At 34.6% G+C, this 9,403-nt stretch overlaps 1 long non-coding RNA gene across 1 annotated transcript; it reads right to left on the bottom strand.

Annotated features, from left to right (window-relative positions):
* Positions 1-7,728: 7,728 nt before the first annotated feature.
* On the bottom strand, positions 7,729-8,473 carry LOC109612266 (uncharacterized). Its single transcript, XR_009343822.1, has 2 exons — positions 8,178-8,473; positions 7,729-8,095 (listed from the first exon to the last, which is right to left on the bottom strand). It is a non-coding gene; the product is annotated as an uncharacterized LOC109612266 (long non-coding RNA).
* Between the last annotated feature and the right edge of the window lie 930 nt (positions 8,474-9,403).

The following is a 9,403-nucleotide window of genomic DNA, read 5'->3' as shown; positions in this document are numbered from 1 at the left end:
ATGAAAATATTGATTTTGTAACATTTTCTCATATTTTTTCAATTTTGTCATATTTTGGCATATTTTGATTTTGAATTAAACATTTGATAATATTTCTACAGCTAACAAAACTAAGTAGTTAGGATATCAGGATATCATATACAGATCACATTTATGGTCCGATCCTTACGAAATTTTGCATGGGGATAGGATGAGGGTCAGAATAGAAGCCTACTCTTTTTGGAGATGATCGCCATATATTTAGGGGTTGAAATGGACCAAAAAACTGCAAAATTGTCAGCAGGTCGTAATTATCGCCCGACCCTCACGCACATTTGAATGGGGGTTACCGGACATTGCAAAAGCCAAGCAGTTTTGGATGGCCATCCAAAAATATTCAATGTGCGAAATAGTTTGGCAACTTTTGTAGACAAATACGAAAATGTCCATTCCAGTGACTTTTTGGAGAATTCACAAATACAGGAAAGACGAACTTCTGACTATTTCGTCAACGCTGATTTCGTTGAAGAATATAGTCAAATGTCTGTATCTCATATAGATGCGTTTCAGTCAAAAACCAATAATAAATGTTAATATTTTGCCACTTCTGAGAGATTATAGGTCTTTGGGAAATATTGGTTCCAGATCTAGGAAGACCATTTACGTGCATAATCTACCAATAAATTGGAAATGAGCAAATTAGTTTGAGTTGCTATTATTCGAAAATTAGAGAACGAAACCTGATGGTTTTCTTTTATTATTTGTCACAATATCTTGTGGAATTCATTCGAGTATCTCGCCTATATAAACTGTATCGTTTATTATAGTGTTGTAGGGTATTCAACGGTCGGCCCCGCTCGACTGTAGACTTTGCTTACTTGTTTTATTTTGAATTTTTATAGAACAAAAATCCAGCCCCAGTATAGGTAAAGATTGTCATGTTACCCAAATTATGGTACATTCCATAAGATTGTCAATATTTATTTCAGAAATTAAACTGATTTTCTTTAATAAAATATAGTAATGCCTTTGCTATATGTACGACAAATAATTTGTATAAAACCCCCTGGAAACTACTGTCCTCACTAGATTCTCTGCCACTGATAATGACGATGCTGCAATCTACATACGCTATGCTACCACATTTTCCTCATCTCGTCCGCCCTTCTTTTGTTTGATAATATCATACATATTATGCAACATATGCTACGACATGAAACAACCAACAATAAAATGTAGCAAAAAATTATTGTATTGGAAAATATTATTGCCGGCTGTTTTGTATTTTTTGTGTTGGTTCATTCGTTCGTTCCTTCACTCCTGCACCGAAGACCGAACAATTGATGCAGCCACCCGAAACTACACATGTTCATGGATTGGTGTTCGTTCCATTGGCAAAGGAATATTGAACAAAATTATTGTGTAGCAGCATCGAATGTATTCCTTGAATATGCAGATTCATACAAACGCACGCACTAACACTTATACATAAGTGTACATGTGTTTGCAACATATGCCTGTAATTGTATATATGGGAATGTACACATGTATGTATGCTTGTATGTATGTATGAACAACCAAACTCATCTCAACAATGCTATTCGGTTCTGTTCTGTTCTTAAATGACCCTCGTTGTTATTGCTGCGAAAGAGCTGGAAACCGGAAATGTGAAATTTATAAAGGAAGTTTAAATAATTGCTATCAATTGTTGAAAAGGCTCTTACGCATATTTTTAGCATTTTGGGAACGAACGAACGGACTCATCAAGAGACTCCGTAATATGATAATTAATAGTTTGATATAAACTTTACTCAACTGCTTTTACGATATGTATGCCATTTGAGAATTGTGTAAGATGTTAATGAGAAAATTCTCATTTAAAATATTTAATGATGTGTTCACAATGCATTAATGGACCTGATGATATCAAGATTGCCAATAATCCTAAATGGGGCAATGGGAAGGAAATTCTATTCAAAGGAAAATTGGTAGTAAGATAAAATGTACATTTTAAATGATTGCTAATAATTTCTAAGAATTTTTTGGATTCTTTGGAGATTTTCTATTATTAACAAGTAAAAAAACATTAAGTTCAGCCGGGCTTTGGGTAGAGAAAACATTTTTATATAAAAGTATCTGAATTCAAGCGTGTTCCACTTAAAACTAAATATCCCAGTAAGACCGTTTGGACAAAGATGTTAAACATTTCAAAAAACCATGAAGTGGCTGAGGTCATTGTATGGGGGCCATACCAAAACTGGAACCTCTATAAGCACTTTTATACTTCAAGGATTCTCATCTACAAAATCTTCTTAAATACTAAATTTGAAAAAATTTCCTTGGTAAATGTGACTAGGATTATCAAAATGTGGCGTCAAAATACCGAATATCGGAAGGTTCCGTTATATGGGGGCTATATAAAGACGTGGAGGTAGAACCCATAATGACCTACTAATACAATTTTTAAGACAAATCTGTGAAAAATATTGGAACAATTAAATTTTTTTGCCAAATTTTGTAGCTCTCCGTCAAGTAAAGTGCGCTGTATCGGGATTTTAACAGACAGACAGATGGACAACGTTAAAATAACTAAGAATTTTATGCTGATTATAAACATACAGGGTGAGATAAAAAAACTGCAACAATTTTTTTTTTTTATAATTCGACAATAATTTCTACATTTTTTTTAATTTTATTGAATGAAAGCAAAATGAAACCGTCACACGCTGCCCGAATTTTGCTCTGCGGTATTTTAGCCCATTCCCGTCGAAGCGCTTGCTTGAGGTGATTGACACTTTGGTATTTTTTATTGCCAACCTTGCTTTGCAAAATGCTCCGGACACAATGGTCCAATGGATTGGTATCCGGAGATTTTGGTGGCCATTGTGCGCTGGAAATGAAGCAAGGAACCTCATTTTGTAACCATCCTTGGGTGGCGCGTTCCAAGGTCTGCGGCCAAAATGTTGCGTGCCCAAAGCTTTAATACAAACTCCAAAATATTTTCGCGATAATCTTCGGCATTAATTCTGATGTCACGGTCAATTAATACGAGCGGAGAGCGACCACAGGCTGTAATGGCGGCCCACACCATTACCAAGGCCGGCGCTTGAGTTGTGGTAGCCCACCGAAGGTGCACATTTTCAGCTGACCTCTTTGGCAAGTAAACACGATCATTTCGTTTGTTTACAAACTGCTGGACAACGAATGTTTTCTCATTGGACAAACCAAATTCGGCAGTTCACCACTTTCGGCCAAGCGAAGCAACTCTTTAGTTCTTTTGAGTCTATCTTCTTTCCGTTGCGGTGTAAGTTTTGCACTTTTTTTGAATTTCAATGGCTTTACGCCCAGCTCATTTTTCAATATTTGAATGGAATATTGTGATATGATCAGCTCACGAGCCATTTTTCGGTCAATGCGACGCGGGTTTCGATCAAGTCGCTTCTTTACTTTTCGAACCATTTCTGCTGATGTTGTTGTTTTTTCCGTCAACTTCCTTGACGCCGGGCTACGCTACCAGTATCACGATAACGAGTGATTGTACGAGACACAAAAGATTTATTTATAATTAAATTCTGGAGTTCCCTAGCTATACCCACTTGTAGTTTTCCAGCCAATTCCTTCACGAATAACTTTTTTTCTGGAAATATAATGAGTTGTCACTGGGATAAATTTACAGCTGTCGGACGACAGACAGCAGTCTGAAGTTGGTTGCAGTTTTTTCATCTTACCCTCTATAAGGGCTATACAAAAACGTGGACCTATAAAGCTCATTTTCATTACCAACATTCCTGCAGACCAGACATAGATCTGAGTAAAATTTTATCAACCTAATCCAACTCATTCGGAAGCTAGTATGATTCCAGAGAACAACAGACAGACAGGCAGACGGACGGACATTTTTATATCAACATAGAATTTCATGCTGATCAAAAATATATATACTTTGTAGGGTCTAACTTAATATACCCTTCCAACTAAGGAAGTATAAAAAGGCCAATAGGACGCTTTAATGGATTGGACTAAAAAATCCTCGCATTTCTAATAATACTGTCAAAATCAATTTATATGTTCTTCGCATAAAATCGGTAAACCAATATAAAAGAAACACATTTTCATTTGCTATCCACTCAAATTGTAATTTTCTTGTAATGATTTCTTTAATTGCAATTTCGTGGTTCTTTGTATCATATAAGTTAATTATTATTTTGTAATGTATAAACCGCTGGTGAAATAACGTAGACCTTTACGTTAATAATAACACATATAAAATTGTTAATTTCTTATTAGGCACTTCACTTTGATTTCCACTTTTCTTCGCTAAAAGTACTTACATTTCGAATGCTGCGTTAATAGCCCACTCTATAGAACACCATTTCGTTTCGAATGTGATTTCCTTATTTTTTTTTTATTCTCTACAGGTTTATGAAGAGGTGCGCATAAATCAAATTATTCCTTCACGTTATGTTCTTTCTTCTCATCCCCCTCCAATATTGCTTCCCTTGTCAACATATTTACATTTCCAAGTATTTTTGTCATTATGGGGGGGATATTATTTACACTTTGTTCTTTAACAGCCAGACTCTGAGCCCTGAGAAGACTATAAATCGAATTAATACAAATCAAATTATACCCCAGTGCATCATAGACTCTCACATTATATTTCGATATAATAATTGTAAATACGACCTACTTATATATAAATATCACACCTAAATAGAGGTGTTGGTGTGCGTGTGGGAGGAGAGGGCCTCTGTGTTTGTACGAACGCCAGATGGCAATGGGGCAGGGGTCACATTCGTAATATTGCGGAGTAATGGGTGGCATCGCAAAACACTTCAAAGACTTTTAAATGTTTGCCTTGCCATTTGAATGTAAAGAAGCAAATATTTACATTCATAGAAAGAGATATTTACACTTCATCAGATTTTATAGAGTTTGCACATGACAGCAAAAGGAAATCATAGAACTGTGTGAGAACTTTTGAAATGTTCTAGGGTGGAGATGGCTGAAGAATAAGGCAGTTGTTAAGAATCTATTTGATTAAAGTTGGATTTGAAATTCAATGAGAAATCTAGTTGATTAAGTATAGACTTTTAAAAAGGAATGTATTAAAATAGCAAGTGTCAGTTACTTCGTCAGCGAAAAGTCCACCTTAAAAATTAAGATTCGTTTCAAAAGTTTGTGTTAGGCCTTATATACCCTCCACCATAGTATGGAGGGTATATTAAGTTTGTTATTCCGTTTGTAACACCTCGAAATATACATTTTAGACCCCACAAGGTATATATATTCTTGATCAGCAGAAAATTTTATGTCGATTTATCAATGTCCGTCCGTCTGTCCGTCTGTGGAAATCACTCTAGCTTCCGAACGAAGGTTGATACAATTTTACTCAAATGTGTATTATTTCTGCAGACCTTTTGGTATTGAAAATGGGCCATGTCTTCGTATAGCTCCCATATAACGGTACCTCCCGATATTCGGTATTTTTGATTTTAGCGACATTATTTACCGGAATTGTTTCAATTTTGGTATTTGAAGTTCGAAATAGATACTACATCTTAGGAAAGAAAATTAGCCATGTAGGTTCACGTTTTCGTATAGCCCCCATATAACGGTATCTCCCAATATTGGGTAATTTGACGATTTTAGAGACATTATTTACAGGAACTATTTCAAATTTAGAATTTGAAGTTCGTAATGAATACTACAGCATAGGACAGAAAATTGTCTGTGCAGGTCCACGTCTTCGTATAGCCCCCATATAACGTTACCCCCGATATTCGGTATTCTGATGATTTTAGCGACATTATTTACCGGAATTATCTAAATTTTGGTATTTGAAGTTCGTAGTAGATACTACATCCTAAGATAGAAAATGAGCCATGTAAGTCCACGTCTTCGTATAGCCCCCATATAACGATACCTCCCGATATTCGGTATTTTGATCATTTAAACGACACTATTTACCGGAATTGTTTTAAATTTGGTGTTTAAAGTTCGTAATAAATACTACAGCCTAAGGCAGAAAATTGTTTATACAGGTCCACGTCTTCGTATAGCCCCCATATAACGGTACCTCCCAATATTGGGTATTTTGATGATTTTAGAGACATTATTCGCCGGAACTATTTCAAATTTAGAATTTGAAGTTCGTAATGAATACTACAGCATGTGACAGAAAATTGTCTGTGTAGGTCCTCGTCTTCGTATAGCCCCCATATAACGGTACCCCCCGATATTCGGTATTTTGAAGATTTTAGCGACATTTTTTACCGGAATTATATCAAATTTTGTATTTAAAGTTCGTAATGGCGTACAGCCTACGCCAGAAAATTGTCTGTGTAAGTCCACGTTTTATAACCCCAATGGTACCTCCCTATATTCGATATTTATTACATAACAGTTTTTTTTTTTTTTTTTTGAATTTTCGTATTTGAATATTACAATAGCTATGACAAAATTTGCCTATGCAGGTCCACGTCGTCGTATAGACTCTAATATACGGCTACATTCGGTATTTTTAAGATATTAACAGAATTTTTAACGGATTTTATTATTTTGAAAATTGCCAAATTTGTACCAAATGGTGGTGTGTATTCAAAGTTCGACCCGGCCGAAGTTACAGCTTTTTTACTTAGTACTCAAAATGCACAATTCGTTCAGTTTAACATAACTTTTTGCTCAAAACGGCATACATTGTACTAAATTTTCAGACTTTTAATGATTAATAGGAAATTGTTTACCTTTTACACCAAAGAGTTCTCATAATTTTTCAGTTTTAAGTCTACCTTGAGGATATTAGTAAAACCCTCATCCAATTTTTGTGTTCAAAACTATTTCAATGTCTCAATATGTAAACCTTAAAAACCAACAGTGACCCCAATATCAATTTTCAGAATTTCAGTTCTATCCTGCATCTCTCCATTTAAAACACCATCTGCATCTGCATCTCTCCGTTCTAAACACCAACAATGATCCAAAATTGGTACCAATCAGATCTTTTCGGACAAATGTAGTACGAATTTCTAAAACCACCGCCAGATCTCAATACCAGATACAAACAGAGACCTTAATATCAAAAACAATCTCCATATCTCAACATTAGATACCCACAGTGACGGTAATATCAAATTTCAGGATCTCAGTTCCCTATTACCAAATTTAGTATCATTTATTACAATAATAGTACACATTTCCAAAACCACCTCCTTTTCTCATTCCCAGATACTAACGCAGATTTGTATATGATATTTCGGGATTTCCGTTTTGTCCCAATTTAGTAACACTTCGTATTTTTTGAACAATTATCGTACACATTGCCAAACCACCTCAATATCTTAACCAAAGACACCAAAATGCCATTATTTCAGCCCCATTCCATACTAAAATAAGTATCATTTCGTACTTTAGGTACAATTATAGTAAGCATTTCCGAAACCGACTGCTTATCTCGATTTCAGATACCAATGGAGAATATAATATCAATACCAATAGCAGTAGAGACTTTCACCCAATACCAAACTTAGTACCATTTAGTAATTTTGTTATAATTATAGCACACGTTTCCGAAATCGCCTATATATATCCAGGCTACACATGTACAGCTACAATTTCAGATTTCAAACACTATCTCTTCTCCTAATACAAAATTGTACCAACTATAGTACTACTTTTCGTGCACTTTTAGTACCCATTTGCATTAGAGAAAACATATCTCTATCTCAGATATCAACAAAGATCTCAATATAAAATTTTGGGTTTTCCGGCTCCATCGCTTCACCCAAAACCAAATTTAATACCACATTTCCAAAACCAAATTTATGCCTCAAACCGTAAGATCAACGGTGACCGCAAAACCAAATTTCCAGCTCTATTCGCCCAATACCAAATTTAGTACCAATTAGTACTTTTCGTGCAAATATAGAACGCATTTCCAAACCACCGCAAATCTCCAATACAGATATCATCTATTATAGTATTGTCAAAATTTCTGAATTATATCTCTTCATCCAATACCGAGCCACAACGAGAATGACGAGCCACAATTTCCTTGTGTGACACCACCTCTACAATTTCTGTGGAATGTATGCATTTTTCACGGCGATTCAATGGCCTAATATGACATAAATAGAAAATGAAAGTATTTCATTTGATTAAAACAACATCCATATTACAAAGATTGTGGTGCATTTTACCTTACTCGCACGTAAACCTGAATGTGTTCATTCGTTTTACGTGGCGGCTGCGACTGTGATTGGTTTTGTGCCGATGTATTCATGTTCCCCTTTAGATTCATTCGATTTCTTAGTAAATTCTTCCTCCCTTTGTTTATTAAAGAGCCTTTTAATTAAAATTATTAAACAAATCTGATAAAATGTCTGCTGATTGCTTGGCGGCGTTTCTTTATTGGACGTTTAAATTCAAATGACGCCAGGAGAGCTGAGGAGTGTTGCCAATCATTTGAAATTGACTGAGAACTATGAGAAAGGAGAAGGAATAAGTAGTGCCCAGTTGAAAATAAAACAAAGCTGTCCATCAAGTTGAAAATGACATAATATCATATGTTGGCAATATTTTCATTGTTAAGGCAGAGTTTACGCGTGGAAAATGAGTAGTTAAAGAAAAGTACTAATTTTTGGGAGATTTAGTTTAGGCAAATATAATGTTTCCAAACATAACAATCAAATAGCAGAGAAGTATTGTCAATTGTTCGAAATTGACAAATTGAAAAAGTAGTGCCCGGTTGAAAATAAAACAATGCTGCCTCTTTTTAGTAACAATACAACGATAAGATAAATATGCAATATGTTGTTAATATGTCTTCTAGGACAACTCAGATTTTTATACCTAGGATATTTAACACTACTTTTGAGAAGTCCTTTGTGATACGTGTTGCTAGAATATGGAATTATTTGCCTGTTGAACTTAGAATTTTTTCACAGTCCAACAATGCGTTTTGCTTAAAACTGTTGAATCATTTGAGATTACTTCGTTGAAGGGAGACGTGGTTGTAATATTACTGTACTTTTTTGTTTAATTATCTTTTGAAAAATTTTCTATTGTGCCTTTTTTGTGAGCTTTTATTATTAAATTCTTTGATGACGGTGGCATATATTTTTTGTATTGTTGCTTATGGTATATAGATGCATATTGTCCTTTTTTAGTATTTTTTGTAGTTATGGCTGGGGAGCCAATTATATATGAGATTTTGTTATGGATATTGTTATTAGTTTTAAGTTTACTCAGGAATATTCTATATTGTTAATACTATTTATTGGCCTTGAAGGCTTTGGTATTATAGAATGGAAATTGAATAAATAAATAAATAAATATTTTTTTATTGCTAAGGCATTGTTTACACGTGAAAAATTATTCATATATGAAAAAGAAAAGCAACATTGTTAAGAGTAAAGGTAAGGTC

Source organism: Musca domestica, unplaced genomic scaffold (assembly GCF_030504385.1).
Source record: "Musca domestica strain aabys unplaced genomic scaffold, Musca_domestica.polishedcontigs.V.1.1 60, whole genome shotgun sequence".
Lineage (NCBI taxonomy): Eukaryota > Metazoa > Arthropoda > Insecta > Diptera > Muscidae > Musca > Musca domestica.
The sequence above is the reverse complement of the archived record's forward strand: the minus strand, read 5'-3'. Positions and strand labels throughout refer to the sequence as shown.